Here is a 17,497-nt window from a genome sequence, read left to right on the forward strand (position 1 = left end):
TGCCTAAATGTCCCTCGGAGTGAAGCCTGTCCTCTCATCTTTTAGGCTTTGGAAGCTGTTTTGTTGGAACATTATTTTTATAGAATGTTAGGAGCTCTCCCGCATTGCAAACCGAGCTACAAGAACTTTAAAAGGCCCAACCGGGCTCTTTAGCTGAATAATGCTTAACCCTTCCCACCCCCACCTCCTGCTCCCAAAATAGAATTTTCCAGCCGGAAGGGACCTTAGAGCAGTGCATTTTCAAACACTGAAGAAAACACATGAAGTCATTCTTAGAACTGCACTGTGTGAACCAGAGGCCACCAAGTAAGTGCTCGGGCTGAAGCTGGGAAGTGAAGCTGAAAGCCCTGCTACCTCCTCCCTCCCCAGCGGCCCAGGCTCCGCTGAGGATACAGGCTGGAAGCCCCGGCCAAGGAGAGGGGACCAGAACCCGGCAGAAAGGAGCCAAGGACTGCCCCACCCCCACCCCACCCCACCCCCACCCCCACCCCCACCCCCACCCCCACCCCCACCCAGCGCTGCCTAACCCAGCATCTTCCTCCTGTTCTCCAAAGCCCATTTCACAGCCCCTCCTCTAGGGGCAGGAGCTGGTGGACCAACTTTAGGGGCTGGGAATTCTTCCCCACACTCCCTTAAATCCTTCCTGCTGGCGTGGACCAAAGCGGAACAAATGCCCACCTACGACCCACTCATTCCGCTCTAGGTCTATACCCCAAATAAAACGCACAGAAGTTCACCAAGAGACATGGACCGCAGCATTAACAGCGCACCCCCAAGTGGAACAGACCCCAGGCCCCTCCGCACAGGTCCAGCCTCCTCTGGTCTGGATCCCCCCAGGGCTTCTGACCCCCCCATGAGGCTGAGGCCTGGGCTTGGGGAGGCCTTGGTGGTGGCATCTCTGCCTCCGCCCTTCGGCAGCCCTTAGGCCCGCTGCCTCTTGAAGGACATGCCCACGAGTGTATTGCGTTCTGCTCCCAGTAAAGCGAAATTTGCCTTCAGCGCCACTGCCTCAGGCCGAGCTCCTGCCATCACCCAGCCCGCACCCTATTTTAGGGGTACATCCATTGTTGGCGGAGAGTTCAAAGAACTAAGCCTAGGTGACTTTAAGGAGAAATGTTTGGTGCGCTTCTTCATCCTTTGGATTTCACCGTGGTGTGTCCTACAGCAATTATTGCTTTTCGTGACAAAGCCAATGAGTTTCGTGATGAGAACGGTGACGTTGTTGGGTTTTCGGTGAATCCCCGCTATAGCCATCTTGCCTGGAACAGCGCACGGAGGAAGCATGGCAGCCTGGGCCATGTGGACATGGCACTACTATCAGGTTCGACGGAACAGACTTCCCGAGCCCAGACTAGCTCCGTGGACTGAGCGTCCTCCCATGCACCACGAGGCCACTGGTTCTGGTTGACTCCTGGTCAGGGCACATGCCCAGGCTGCGAGCTCGATCCCCAGTAGTGGGGCGTATAGAGGGAGCCCATGACGTTTCTCTCTCACATGTTTCTATCCCTCTCCCCCTATCCCTTCCTCTTTCTCTAAAAAAATAAAAAACATATTAAAAAACAAACAACAACAAAACAGACTTCCCGAGACTACAATGTGCTGTTAGAAGTTCCTGGTCTTGCACTAAGAGGTCTTGCACTCATGGGTCCTCCATAGGAGGACCCAATGGCATCATCAAGCATTTGAATGTCAGTGATCTCCCAGCGGGCCAAAGCTGGAAGAGACCCTCGGCCTGGTGAAGACATTCCAGTCTGTGGAAGTCCATGGAGAAGTCTGCCCAGCAAACTGGACCCCGGATTCTCCTACGATCAAGCCACATCCAACTGTTTCCAAAGAATACTTTGAGAAGGTAAATCAGTAGATCATCCCATGTGCTGCAGCTTCTCAAAAGAACCATAGTTGGAACTCACTTTTAGCATTTCAAAGATGATTATGTACAGAAGGCAAAAAGTAAATTATGCTTGCATTCACAAGTATTACTCTAAATGTTTTGTTTTTATAACATTGGCTAAGGTTTTTTAAACATGGTTAGTTACCAAAAAAAACAAAACAAAACCCCAAAACCAGATCTGTTGTGATCTTGTTGGGATTCTACACACAGCACTGAGGATGAACCAACGACAGCTACTAACATCAACAGGTTGAATCTCACACACACAGCATTGAGTGAAAGAAGCCCTGGATGATGCCATTTATTTAAAGTTCAAAAATAGGCAAACCCTATCTATGTGCTAGAAGTCAGGATGTGGGTGGTAGTCTGGGAGGTGGCCCAGGGATCCTGGGGTAGGGGGAGGCTGGTCACGTTGTTTCTTGAGCTGGGTAGTGGTTACACAGTTATGTCCATTTTGTGAAAACTCATCACACATGTGCCTTTTTCACGTGTATGTTAAGAACAAAAATGAACAGGGACCTTCCAGCTAAAAGCTGCCTTCTCTCAAGTATTGTCTTCCCCCTGACACTGGCTCAAGGGCCACAGGGCCATGGACAGCCCTGCCTTTTCCTTCACTTGGGTTCCCTGCCCCAATACCAAGCACCACCAAGCAGCTCACTAAGGGTTAAGGGAAGGTCTGTTGCATTAAAGGATCCATGAATGTGGACCTAAGGTCAATGGGATGGGAAAGATAACAGAGTTTGGAGGCTAAGGAGCTGGGCTGAGATAAACTGGTCGTTTGGACAAGCAAGCACTGATCATGGGTCAGATGGGTCTCCCACTTTACAGTTTATAAAGCAGCCTCTTCTTTATCTCGATGATCCTCAGGATCACCCACAGGTGGTCAGGGAACAAAGGAGGCTCTGGGAGCCTCAGTGACTTGCTCACTGTCACCAGCTGTGGGTCTGGTACTGTTCTTCCCCTCAGCTGCTTCCAGGGGACATTCTATAGGTCAGTGGACTCCAGGCTGTTTAACCACAGCTCGACAGAGCCTGCAAACTGGAAAGCAGATGATCTTCCTCCTCCCCTGAAACTCTCTTGCTCAGACTCTCAAAATTAAGGAGCATACACTTTAGGCTGTTCCTTAACTGAGAGGCAGAGAACCATAGCAAATGAGCCTCAGGCCCCATAGCTCTGCTGATCAACGGAGGCCAGAGGCTATCCAGGTAGGAGTTCAGCACCGGGATTGGCGGCCCTGACTAATCTCATCATTTATAATCTTATCATTTGATGGTCACTTTCAGTCCTAATAGTCCTTGGGTGTGTCAGATAGCAGCCAGCATTTAGTACTGGTCCATCTGCCACATCCCAAGTCAAAGGACCGCAGGGCCTGGGCGTTGCGGCCAAGGGGGCTGTGGGGAGCCGTGGCTGTGTCCCAGACCACCTCTTGCTGGGAGAAATGAAAGTCAAGATCCCCACCCTGCTTACCTGTGTGAAAATATGAGGATTAACTGTTCTTGGCAGAGAACACTGCAGACCAACAGGTTGCAGGCTGTCACTATTTGTTTAATCCTAAATATGTTCAGGGAGGTTACAAAGGACATTCTTGCTGGTGTTTGCATGTGAGAGAGCAATCCGGTTGGCTTCCTCCCCTGTGTCTGGGATGAACATCATCCCCACCTCTAGAGGGGGTGAGGAGTTGTAGAGTGGTGGTTACAAGCATACACCCTGGGGCCATGATGGCTGGATTTGAGTCCCAGCTCTGCCTCTTAGGCTATGCAATCCTGGGTAATTTATTTAATTTTTTCTGTGCTTCTGCTTCTACGTTTGTAACCCGGCGCCAAACTGCAGTGGGTCACAAAATGAACTTCAGGTGAGAAAGTGATGTCAGCAAGTGTAAGGACCTCTTTCTTTCCAGCAGGAAGGGTTGGAGAGAGGGGGCCAGCTAGAGAGGCCCTGGAGAAAAAGGCAGATGACTCCAGAGTATACATTACCGACAATGGGGACGCCTTGAGGAGACAGAGCCCAGGAGACAAAGGCTTGGAGATTCAGAGGAGGGAGAGGATAGGTGTTGAAGAGCAGTCCTGCAGGGGAAGATAGAGGGGTTCCCCAAGACAGGTAGAAGATGCTTCGCCTTGTGCAAAAAGGAAGGATACAGGATGGGTGGGTTGGTGATAAGTTTGGGAGATGAAGTAGGTAGTTGACAAGTTCTAATCCAGAGCAGCTTAAATATGGAGACAGAGTGGGTGGGGTGTGTGGGTGGCAGAGAAACTGGGGGGCTGTGCGGAATCATCACTGGAAGCCTTGAATCCCCATGGTGCTGAGGAATCTGCATTCACCCTTATGGTACTGGGGAATCCTTCAGTGACATTAGGCCAAAGAAATTACATGATTTGCTTTATTAGAAGAATTACATGGCTGCAGGCCGAGGGTGGGTGGGAGAAGGAAAATCTCCAGCCAAGGAGACCAGCCAGGGAGCTGCTGGCTGATGTCCAGGTGAAAGGGTAGAGACCTAAACCATCCGATTGAACTGGGAGACAAGAGGGCTTTGAGAGAAATGAAAGAAGGGGCATCTTGAGACCTTGGGTTACATGAAATCAATTCTCTTTCAAATTTGGCTTAAATGTCACCTTCTAGGTGGGAGCTTCCTGTATTAAAAATGACTTTCCTTTTATAGTTTACTTATTAATGTTTTAGATTTCTTTCTTCCTCTACCAGAATGTCAACGCTATGGGTGGACACTTTTGTCTGTTTTGTCCCATGTGAAAGTGCCCATTACAGCACCTGGCACTCATACATCTTTGTAGGCTAAACGCATGCCTAGTACAGTGCTTGGCACCTAAGCGTTCAATAAATATTAACTACTTTTCAAATGGATGGCAATAATAATATTAACACTAAGAGTGAGCAATGGGATCAAGGGAGTGAAACAGACATGAGTCCAGTCCAGTGCTACTCAGGGTGCCCTGCGAACGCATCACCCAGGAACCTGTTAGAAATAGAGCATCAAGCCCACCCAGCCCCAAGCAATCGGGCCGCCCAGAGGGGGCCCAGGAACCTGTGTCCGCCAAGGTCTGCAGGTGATTCAAAGCTCACTCAAGTTAGCCAAACTACCCTGGGCTGGTTCCCAGGTCTCTGGTTGAAGCAGCAGAGTGAATGGCGTTGCTGTTGACTGGCAAATGGATTGGAAGGGGCTGGGAGTGGGGAGAGCTGATGGGTTCCTTTCTAGATGTGTTGAGTCTGAAGAACCTGCTGGAGCCAGCTCAGCGAAGGAGTCGAGAGGCAGTCCGGGTGGGTCCCGATTTGGAAGTTGCCAGCGGGAAGCAAGAGCGGGCAGGTCTGATTGTGCTGATTGAGGGCGAGGCGGGCATCCTTAACGGACGCCTCCCTGAAACCAGAAGAAGGGGAACCAGAACAAAAGGGAGCAGGCGAGAAATGCTGCCAGGACGCAGCGTGCGGACTGCCAGGCAGCTGGGTAAGCTGTGCTGAAGTCCAGCCTAGTTTCTGAGCTGGCCTCTCTCTCCCCACAGCGCTCTTATCGGACCACCTTTGGCCCCATTTGCCTCCAGAAGAGAGAGGGAGGCCTAGATGTGTGCTAGCAAGGGTGCAGCTGTCTGAGAACCCCAAGGACTGCCAGGCAAACAGAAGTGTGGCACACACAGAGGTCCTGCTCCCAGCTCTGCCACCAACTCCAGGCAGCTCCCTGCTGCGCCTGGTTGTTTTCCATCCCGCCCCCCTCTGTTGGATGGAAAGGCGCGGCTAGTGTGTCTTATTCTTCATTGTATCCCAGTTCTGGGGTTTGTGTCCCCTGTCACACCCAGCCACAGACTCCAGGCTGTTGGTGCTTTCTGAGCCATAGGCATGTGATGAGGCTGCGGAGAAGTCAGGAGAGGAGATCGCGACCTTTGGGTGGAGACCAAAAAGCAGTGCCTAATCCAACGCAGAGCCAGCTACTGCCAGAACGGCAGAGTCAAGTTCTAAAGAAGCCTTCCCTTCCCTCGGCCAAAACAAGAGGCCCTGGAACCAGCCAGGGGCATTTCACAGGGGAGAAGTGAAAGTTTCCAGGCTGTTTTTCTGTCCTCTCTCCCAGAGGCAGATAAGAGGCAGATGCAGGCTCTCAAGGGGCCGGCTCCCAGTCCCCGCGCCCCCTGGCTGGCCAGTGGCACAGTCTTCTGGATGAAATGAGGAATCAAACAGGTCCCTGTCCCTGCAGGCATTCAAGGCCCTCAGGCTTTTACAGCAGTGCCAACCTGTCAGCTCTCCCAGTGTCCTGCTGGCCCAGCCTACCTCCCAAAGATGGTCACCCCATTTACAGCATCCATGCCAGACACCCTCTGCTTGAAGCCTTCTAGTGATGAGGAACTCACCACTTCCCTGGGCACCCTATTTCATCTCTGGACTAATCTGATTGTAAAACACATCTTTTCAGTGTGAAGCTAAGCTCTGCTTCCCAGAAGGTCATTAATAATAATAAAGGCTACTGTTCATTTACATACACCATCTCATTCGATCTTTACTACAATCGGTAATCCCATCTCCATTTCCCATACAGGGAAACCGAGGTTCAGGGGTTAAATAACACAGACAAGATCACAGAGCCAATAAGCTCTACTTGTCCATGTAGCCTTGACTTTCCCATTGAACCTGACAGCTCTTCAGAGATAGAGACTCTTTCCTCTCCAACCCAACTCCATCTTTCCTGGCACACTTTAGGAAAGCAGTGCCCACCAGCATTTATCAATAAACATTTGAAGGGCATTTCCTCAGTACCTGGGATGGTGGTGGGATAGGAACAGGAACAGAAATGAATCAGACCACTTCCAGCACTTTTCAAATTCAAGTTGGGTGAGAGAAACGCATGTGCCCACAAATCCCAAATGGTACCCACAGACCTCAGCTACTGCCAGCATGCTACCGGGCGGGGCTGCACGGATGTCCACCGGCGGAGGTCACTGCTCCTCTCTACCTCAGGGCCCCATCTTCTATTCTTTTGTTTTACCAGTCCCTAGTTTTGCTATTTGTGCTTTGCCTTTTTAAAGCAACCCCTCCTGGTGTAAAAATCAGGATGACCACACAAACTGCTTTCCTTAGTACAGCTCTGGTTTATACCTGCTGTAGAGCAGTTCACAGGTTAATAATGTCCTCTGCCCCCTTTCAGTCCCATAGGTGTGCCCATCTGGAGGATGAATCATAGGGTCATTCTATGTAAAAATGGTTCAATAAAATCCAGATGGTTCAATGAGGTCCTCTTCAGGATCCCTCCCACATTCTAGGATTCAGGGCCTGGGTTTACTACCTACTGGTCACTTAGGTAGCCCTCTCTAGCACCCAGAGTCTTTCCTGTGACTGCTCAGAGAGGGTGCAAGCCCAGTCCCTCCTGATGCATTTCTGTCTCCCCCCACCCCTCTATGCCTATGATGGGAGCGTCTCAGTGCTCACTGCTCCCCCTGTGCAAGCCAGCAGGTAGTTAAAGTCTAAGAATTGACTAGAAAATCCTGAGGTTGTTCTGTCTTGGGTGTTTGTTTGTTTTTCTCTACTAGATTTTCTTGGGTCTCTTGTAATAACCTGAGTTGAACATACAAGGCCTTTCAAGAATTAATTTCTAATGGTAAGGAACCTTAGCAATGAGCTCAAAAAACAAAAAACAAAACAAAATCAGAACAACCCTTAATTGTGTCCACCATGGAGATGGCTTTTTCCACACCTATTATTGAGATGGGACAGGCCTGGGTTCAAATCCTAGTCCCCTACTTGCTTGCTGTGTGACCCTGGGTAAGTCACTTCATACTCTCTGAGCCTCAGTTTACTTATCTGTGAACCAGAGATAATAATTCTTATTCTTTGAGTTGTTTAAAGGATGACCAATAACATCTGTAAAGTTCCTGGCATCTAGTAGGTACTTTGAAAAAAGGCAACTTGTATTACTATCACTGGTGCTGAGAGACGAGCACTGTCTCCACCTCTTCATGGGGCAGGAGGCAGGATGGCATAGAGGTTAGAGCCTGCACTTGAGTGAGACGGGCCTGGGTGTTGATGAAATGCATGACCTTGGGCAATCACTCGAGTCTTCTGGGCTCTGTAAAATGAGAATAACAATGCTTCTCTCTTAGACAATCGCAAATGAGATGGTCACATAAAGTGCTTGGCATAGGGCCTGGTACTGGAGCAAGTGGCCCATAAATTGTAGCTGCTCAGTTCCCATTAATGATTATTCCAGAGCTCTCCACCTCACAGACTCTGGCACCACCTACTCTGTGTCCCCAAAGAGACCACTATGTTCCTGTGTCCTGAAAACAACAGCTCTTCCTTTACGTGAGGTGTTTTCAAATCCTCCCACTAGCTGGAGCCCCTACCATGGCCCTTGAGGCAGGGTGGGCTCTGCTCTCACCATGTGCACAGGGGGAGTCTGGTGACTTGCCCAAGATGACTTAGCTGGGGACTGTAGCCACAAATTTCTCCAACCTCCTCCTGCCCCTCAAAAAGTCTGTAAGCTACTGAGTCAAAGTTGAGGGAAGTTATGTGTTCATTTGTTAATTCATTTATTCAATAAAACTTCCTTAGGGCCAATATTGGCACCTACCATGTGCCAGGCACTGCTCAGACTGCTAGGCCTATATGTATCAGCCAATATGGTCTTTAGTGAGAAGCTGAGCCCAGAACACAACTTTCCTGCCACCAAACACATGCTGGAACTGAGGTGAATGTCCTTTGACCCTCAGACATTCAAGCTTTCCCTTACTCTGAGCTCCATGGACTTCTGGAGGACTCAGAGGGCAGTCACACATGCCACCTTGCCCATGTGGCTGGAGGAGCACCCTCACTACAGGTCACTCTCCTCTCAAGTGTGTCCTCTGTCTTCTGAGAGGCTTCATGTTACAGATGAGAACACTGAGGCCCCGAGGAAGGAAAATGACCTATCCAGGCCACGGGGCAAGGACAGGAGGAGCCTGGGACTGGTGCCCAAGTGTATGACACCTATCCAGCACAAACTGCCTCTTAACCACAGCCCAGGAAACTTATGAACTCAGGGGAAAGGCTGGGGGCTGTAGTCAACGGTCTCCTTCCCAAGTTTCCTTATCTGAGTCCACCTAAAAAACCCCAGAAGCATCTGCCAGGGAGGCCACATGACTTCCTTTCCCCACCCCCACTGCTCTGGAATGAGATGGGGACGCACCGGTGGATTTTCTGATGTGAGCACAGAAATGCCACAGGGAAAAGGTGACTGTTGTGTATGGACTGAAGATATGTGAGGCCTTCAATTCAGGAAGAACACCCCTCACTCAAACACAAACATCAAGTAGCTCAGAAATGGAGTAAAAACACCCAAAGACGCTCCCCACTTAGGAAACGTCACATGGGCCTGTTAGGAAGCCTGGTTTGGAAACCCTGACTGGACGCATGGCCCCTGCCTTCCCCACGGGTCTGCACCTAGAGCTCTCAGCGGCATCGCCTGCTCTCTTCCCGGCTGCTGCATTCATCGCCGAGACACTGGCAGCTGCAGGTGCCTTACTGTTCCTCGGCCAGGCACGTGGGGCTGCGGTGGCTTTGGAGCCTTGCGTCTCTGGCTGTGGTTTCTCGGCACTCGCAGGGGAAAGCCTAGAGGCCGACCTGCCTGTGTGACTGCAGCAGCTCGTCGAGTTTGATGTTAGCACACTAGGCACAGAAGAGACTATCCCACCTGGGGTACCCTCAGTGTCTTACCACACATTTCCAGCTCTCCGCCTTCATGGGAGGATGTCATTTCCTGGTCCCCTTGTGGTTGGGTTGGCCCGTGTGACCAGCCTGACCAATACGAGTAAGCCCAAGCATTTCATTGCCAGTGCGAGACATCGTAGGGTTCTCTGTGCCTTGGGGTACATTCAACAGGGTGACTGCTCCATCAGCTGGCTCCCTGAATGAGGAGCACAGCCCCCAGCTGACCCAAGATGCTCCTATTAATTAGGGTAAGAAATAAACTTCTGTGGGTTTGGCCTCTAAGATTTAGGGCTTATTTGTTACTGCAGTGTAACCTACTCCACCCATCTCACACAGAGTAGGATAATCTCTAGATATCAGTCTACCCACTTCCCTATAAAACCTCTGCCCTCCTCATCATGAGAGCCCTGCAGGAACGAAGGAAAGTGAAGTAGGGGCAAGGGCACTTCTCCAATGTCCTGTGGGCATTTTTCCTCCTTAAATCCAAAGACAGGTGAACATTCGGCCAAATTTGAAAGGAGTGACAAGGAAGTTCGAATGTTGCTCTGTCCGGCCTCCCTTTCCTATGAAATAGGAAGCTAGGTCGTGATGAGAGCAACTGAGGCAAGTAGCAGCCTGAGAGCCACCCAGGGTAGGAGCAGATGCCATGAGCACCGAGAAAGGACACTGACCAGGGGGGAGGACACTGGGTGCCAAGCAGCCTGGCAACCCTGCTGAGGTGGCTAACAGAGCCAGCGACACAGTCCCATTCAGCAGCCCAGGGACAGTGGCAGAGATGGCAACTCGCTGGATTCATTGGCAGCTAGAGACTGACTGGTGATGGGGGTGGGCCAGAAAGTCAAGGAAGGGGATGTGGCTCAGGAGGGACATGTGAGTTAACCGGCTGATGGAAGGGAGAGAGACGTAGCTCACAGCGTCCCTGTCAAGTAGACTTTACTATTATCCCCATTTTACAGGGAAGAAAACGGAGGCTCAGAGAGGTGATATCTCTTGCCCATGCTCAGACAGCTAAGATCAGAGCCGGAACTAACCTAAGTCCGGCTGGCACAACAGCTTAGTCACTGCATGGTGCACTTTCAGCCTGAGGCCATTTCACTCTCTCTTGCCCTTCATTGGGCTTCAGTCCTAAGTCTTTAATTCTACCTTTAATTACTGTTATATATGTATGGCAGATTGTGAACTCCCAAAGAGCAGAAGCCTGTACCCTATGTTATAATACTAATAATAATGATAATGATAATGATAGCAAATGCTACTATTTATTGATGGCTTACTACATGCCAGGCCGTGTTCTAAGCACTTTATACTCATTACTGAGGTCTCACTAAACTCTGTGAGGTAGGTACTGGGATCATCCCCATTTTACAGGTGAGAAGCCACTCAGTTTGAGCTGAAATTATAATGAATATAATTCGCTAATATTACAACTGTGTAGTTCCATATGACTCATTTCCTCTATAATCCTATTTTATTTTTCCATTTTGAAACATTTTCAGGAGGGGTCTGTCTGTACGCTTCATCAGATGCCAAAGGAGTCCATAGCACAAAAAAGGTTAGGAACCCCACGGAGGCAGGTTCTGGGGTTCCAGAGACAGGATTCTGTCTGCCATCTATTCCACAGAACCCGGAGCTCCCGGCTGGTACAGGTGACGGATCCCATCTCATCTTCACGCAAGGGTGGGAGTGATTGACCGTTACTTTAACCCATCCGCACATCATAAAAACATAGATATCATGAATACTTTGGTTTCAGCAGTGTGAGTGCATGTGTGACATTCATTATAATATACAAGTCACTTGTTTCCCCATTTAAAAATCATTTTTCTGGGCCCAGACCCTGGACTCTGCATCCTTGAGAGTTGATTGGTTGGCTTGCTATCTTAGCATCTGTGCACTGGCTCGGTCCAGGCAGTGCTCACATAGTAGCCCCTACTGTATACGCTAAACTTTTATAAAGTAAATTCCAGGCATCCAAACAGACGCACTAATCACAAACCAGGCAGAGCCCTCTGGATTTCAGACAGCCTATTGTGGGAACAAGGGACAAGGTAGCCAGGGCTACTTACTACTCCCTGCTCAGCCCAGACAGCTGCTTTTCTTGCCAGCTGGCCAGGGCCAAGGGCTGAGCCTCAGGACACCCAGGAGCCAGTCTTGGAACTGCCCCCATGGGCTGTAAGACCTTCTGTCGACTATCTGAGCCTTGGCTATCTTATCCCCCAAATATGGGGCTGTACAAGATCCAAGGCCAGTCAACAAACGACTGCAAAGCATCTACTGTGTGCCTGGCACCGTGAAGAACGCAGAGGAGCTAACATTCTAGGTGAGGAGCCTGGCCTCGAAGCTATAAGCTATTACACACAATAGAAAAAAGTAAGTGTGAGCGGAGATGAAAGTCCCATGTTGTGCTCTGGGGCCACAAAGGAGGGAGCCAGAGGTCCTGTATGGGGCTGTGCAGCCAGGTTTCAAAAAGGAAGAGGCTATTTTTGAGCTGGGCCTCAAAGGGTGAGTAGGAGTTTCATGGGTGGGGTCAAAGGACAAGCACCGTAAATGCAGGGAGCTGGAATAGCGAGCACCCCACAGAGCCCAGTGTGGACTGTGGAGCTGAGGGCTCCAGTCCTGGTCTCTTCCCACATCCCCAACTTTGGAGTCCGAAGGAAGAGTCCTGAGAGCCTATACTTTTACCGAGCTCCCTAAGTGATTCCAACATGCAGGCAGTAGCTGCTTTGTGTTGAGGTAAAAAGGAATGAGTGTACAAAACTGAACTTGGCTTCAGGCAAGTCCCTTTCTCTCTCTAAGATGTCTACCCATCTTTAAAGTCTGGTGGTTTTCAAACTGTGTTCCAGAGAACCCCAGAATCTCCTTGGATCTCCCAGACTCTCTCTACAGTCCCTCAGAGAGGAGAGAGGGAGGTCGAGAGAGCAAATCTCTGAGCCCCCATCCACCGTCCCTTAGATCTTCTCTCTTTTTATCTGCTTGCTATTATATACTGTGCTTTCATCTGGTATTTTGTTTGTAATCAAGTTTCCTTGGCTGCACAGAACTTTTAAAACCGCTGACTTGGATGACCCCCAAGAATCCCTGAGAGAAATTTTTACTTACCTTGAGGGCAGGAACCTATCTTTGTTGATTGTTTTGCAAACAAGTTTGAACAAAGACCATGAGGCTGTTTACAGAAGCAAGTTATTTTATCACCATAAGTTAGAATATTTTGCTGTCATCCAGAAATCAGTAAGTAGAGGGGAAAATGTGGCAAAGCAATGCAATGGAATATTACACAACATTTAAAAAACAATGTTTTTGAAGAATAGTTAATATAGAAAATTAAGTGAGAACGTGAGATACAAAATTGTACATAGACTATGACCTTAACTATGGATGTCACACATCAAAATAACTGGACAAGATGGCAGTTCCTCGAAAAATTAAACAGAGAATTACCATATGATCCAGCAGTCCTACTGCTGGGTATATACCCAAAAGAATTCAAAGGAGACTTGAAGAGGTATTTGTACACCAGTGTCCAACCAGCATTATTCACAAGAGCCAAAAAGGTGGAAACAACTCAAACGTCCATCGATGAATGAACGGATAAACAAAATGTGGTGCCCACAATGAAATGCCATTCAGCCTTAAAAAGGAAGGAAATTCCGATACACACTTTAACATGGAGGGATCTTGAAGACATCATGCTAAGTGGAATAAGCCATCACACAGAAGGACAAATATTGTATGATTCTACTTAGATGAGTTACCTAGAACAGTCAAGTTTACAGAGACAGAAGAGTGTTAAAATGTTAAACTTTGTTATATATATTTTACCACAATAAACTGGATTCGCGTGGTAATAGTGATGAATTCTGTGCATAGAGACTGTGGCAGAGTGATCCCTTTACCCTTTCTACTTCTCGGCTTTTTCCAAATGTTCTACAATGAGAACATATTACTTTTCATACCAAACAAAAAAGCTATTTGATTGAATAAATCTGATGGTTCTATGACACGTCCCAAAAATGCATTGTCATCATTCATGTAAATGTAAGCAATACTTTCTGTACTTAATAAAAGGAGCCAAGTTCAAGGGTGGCAACTAAAGTATGCCCCAAACTGCTCAGTCAAAATAAATGACAGGCAGAGGGGTCCTCCTTCCTAAGATTAATTGTTCTCGTCTCTATTTAAATAAATTTCAGATAAAAACAGAAGCAAAATAAATCCTCTCATAAGCCTCCCAAGAAGCTGTCTGGCTTGAAAAAGCTCAAACACAAACTGAAGAGAGAAGGAAAACTACCCAAAAGTGGGGAAGCGCCAATGCTTTTTTTAAGGATATTAACTCACTGCAGCTGGGAAAGGGACTGTGTCAGTGAATTTCTATCCTTCAGTTTCTGGAACACACTCTTGTGTAGAGTGACTTCAGAAACCAGAAGGGGCCTACCATTTGTAAACAGTGCAAATCCATTTCCTCCAATACAACCTGCCCCAGAGAAATGTGGAACGGATATTTAAAGAATCTTGGTTTGCAGGGCAGCCAGTGGGTCTGCTGCCAGGATGCCCTGGGTCCTGGCCACATGGGTCCACCTTCCCGGGCTCCTGGGCCCTCTGCTCAGGGCTGGCTCAAGGGCAGATGGACCAGAAGGTAGCTTCCAGGATGAAGATGCTGTGGCTCCAGCCAAGTGTGGCCCCTCATTGACTATGTGGCCTCAGGCAGGCAGTGTCCTTTGGAGCTTCAGTGTCCTTACCAAACCAAAGGGAAGAAAGGCACTCAGGGCTGTCCTCGAAGGATGGTTGTGAGGGTTAAACAGTGCTGCCTGAATAAAGTGTCTGCTAAGATGTTGGATGCACAGTAGATGCTCTAAACTTCGTCTTTATTTCCTAGAAGTTCACTGTCCAAGATTCATATGTCTTGGTGAGGCGCTGGAGGGCACTGGGGTGTACCAAGTGTAGTTAATAGTGAGTGGCGAATTGCAGGATTATAGTAAAACAATTGGGGTGGAGAGAGGATCCTTCAGACCTGGGGTTCAAGGACGGCCCTGGAAAAGGCATGGGAGGGGAGCCCAACAGCTCCATTGCTAGGCCCCGGTTCCCGCACTGATCGGCAGGCACAGGGCCCTTTCACAGGCAGTCTGTGTGAGATCCAACAGCAGGAAGGTGGGCTCCACCTCACAGATGAAGAAACAGAATCAAAGATCACACAGTGAGGACACAGACAGTTTTAGGGTTTTCTGAGACTCCCTTGGCGTGGGCTGGGGAGATGTCCCAGTGATACCAGCTCTGCCACGACTCCTTTGTTTAGTTAGCTCTTTACCTCCTGCCTCTTTCCTTTAAAAACAATAGGTTTCCAATCTCATCTACAAAATGAGGCTCTTCCTGCCTCAAGACCTTTGCACATGCTCTTCCCTCTTCCTGAGACACCTTTTCCCAGCCCCCTCACAGCCTTGTTCTTTGGGTTTCAGCCACACTGTGACTTCCTAAGGGAATCTCCCCATGTTTTAATTCTCCCGGGTAGCACCCTGTTCTTCTTTAGGGCACTAACTGATATCTGGACATACCTGTGTGATTATTCAAGCCACAGAACCCATGGTATTTGTTATATGTTGATTCAATAAACGTTGATCAAAGGCCAGCTCTACAGTCTTAAGAAAGTACCTCCCCTCCCCATCCACCTCCACCCCATTTCTCAGACTCTCATCTCTGAAACCTGGGGAGGAAGGCTGGGGCCCCAGCTAGATTTCTGCCAGCTCATACAGTCTGTGAGTCTATCATTCCCTCCCAGAAAATCACCAACAAAGAAAAGAAACCACACCGAAACCAAAACCATTGTGATTCTGTCACACTGTGTGAGCTAGGACAGGTTCTTACATCCTCTGGGCCTCCGTTTCCCTACCTACAAAAGGAAACACTTAAGACTCAATCTTAATCTTCTCGGCTCTCTCCCCCTCTAACAATTATAATTCCCACAAGGAGGGCTCTGCCCTCCCCTTGCCCTTCACCTTGAGCTCCACCTCCCTCCGGGCACACAAACAGGAAATGCAAGAGCACTGCAGCTGCCAGTTTCTCTGCAGCATGGGCAGCTGACGGGGCACAGAGTTTCCGAACTTTGCCGCTAAAGCTGGGACTCCACGCCCAAGACTTTTCTCAAATGGTGTAGGGGGAGGGCACTGTTGGTATCTGCTGAGCCTCCCAGGCCATTGTCACTCCGGCGTATTCACAGAAGGCTCCACGGCACAGAATCAGCCGATAAGCGGTGTCAGACACATTAACCTTGTGACTGTTACTCTGATAATTGAGCAAAGGTGGTAAAACCCCAAGACAGAGCAGAAGATGGAGTGCAGGACTCCTGGGCTCCAGCGAGGCCCTGTGTGGCCTTATGGACGCTCCCACCCTTCCCTGGGCCTGGGTTTCCCAGGGGGCTAGAGTTGGGGTGTGTCGAATCCCTGCTCACTCGGATGTTTTCTTTCTGAAGGCAATACAGTGCCGTAACGAAGGGCACCGGCTCCTTGCCCGTGTCTGAGTCCCAAATCTTTCTCTCACCGTGTGGCCTTGGAAATTTCATAATCTTGCTGTGCCTTAGTATCCTCGTTTGTAACACTGGGGTTTCTGGATGATGAAAAGGCAGGGCCCCCATAATGCTCCCAGAATAGCATCTGGAGTGAGAGAAGGCCCAGGCAGTGTGAGCTCTTCTTATTTTAGAATTACTCTCGGTTCTGCAGCATGGCCCTTTCCCAGTTTGCCCACCTGCAGAAGGGCAAGGAGGGCCCAGAACCCTGCTGGCCCTGCAGACCGCATCCAAGCCCCATCCCTCAGAGAAGGCAAATCTGAACCTCAGTTAGAGCTAAGCATGGCAGGAAGCAGGAATTGTAGGGGGGAGGCAGAAAACCCTGTGATGATGCCCCAAAACAGATGGGTTCCATCAGGGTCAGCAGCTGCCTCAGGTCGCGGGCCCCAAAGCCGCTGGCTGCACCCAGACTCAGTACAAGAGGGAGGGTCCCGGCCCATCCCCAGCTCACCCTGGAGAGGACGACCTTTCAGAGAGAAGAGCAGTGAGACACAGAAGATGCCAGGCCCGGTTTCTTTATCTCTGTGGCTACCTCTGCCTTGAACCCCATGGACAAAGAGGAGACTGAACTCAGTCATCTCAGACCCAACAGATGATTCTGGCTGACAGGACTGTTAGCCTCTCACCTCCAGGGACACAGAGGTGTGGGGGGCACCATGTCCCTTGGGTTCTCAATGGGAGGGTGGTGATCCCAGCCCAGATTGCAAAGAGAAGGGACTCCAATACCTGTTTCCCCCAGGCCAGCTGCTGTGAAAATGAAAGGGGCCCTGACAACGTCCCCAGGGGACATCCCCAAGGGCGTGCCTCTCAAGAGGTGATACAGACAGATGCTGTTTGCTCCTCCATGAGGAGGCACAGAAGTTGACAGTAACTCGTTGGTATTGTATTTTACTAAAGTATCAGTCCATGGAGAATTAGAAATAACGGAAGGAGGAAAGGACTGGTCTTCTACCACACTGTCCGAAGGCACATTGTTCTGCCCGCTGGGGCCACCTCATTTGACTCCAGGGGGCTCTGTGCTCAAGGTGGGCTGTAGGTCCTAGTCTTGCTGGAGTGGCTCCCTCAGCAGGCAGACCTCCCTCCCTGACCCTAGAGCTTGTCACCCAGTGGCAAATGCCTTGGGCCTCGCCATATCTGCTGTGACTGAACAGGTAGGGAGGGCCTGGCTTTCTCTTGGGACAGCCCAGAGAGCTGGGCAGGGAACAGGCACGGATACTCAGGGAAGCCACCTGCAGAGTGTTAAAAGTGTCCACCGAGGAAAAGATTAAAACCTAAGAACCAGTGCACTGGCCCTGCCCCTCAGAGATGCTCAGGTGAGGATCTGTTTGGCCGCGCTGTGTGGAAGGGCCTTAATCAGGCACAGAGACTTTTTATAGCTAAAG

General features: G+C 49.6%; 1 protein-coding gene across 1 annotated transcript in view; it reads right to left on the bottom strand.

The window, feature by feature from the left end:
- The window catches only part of GGTA1 (glycoprotein alpha-galactosyltransferase 1 (inactive)), a 50,465-nt gene that overhangs the window by 22,120 nt on the left and 10,848 nt on the right, over positions 1-17,497 (bottom strand). The window lies entirely within an intron of this gene.

The sequence above is a fragment of the Miniopterus schreibersii genome (assembly GCF_964146895.1).
Source record: "Miniopterus schreibersii genome assembly, chromosome: 11".
In the NCBI taxonomy this organism is placed as follows: domain Eukaryota; kingdom Metazoa; phylum Chordata; class Mammalia; order Chiroptera; family Miniopteridae; genus Miniopterus; species Miniopterus schreibersii.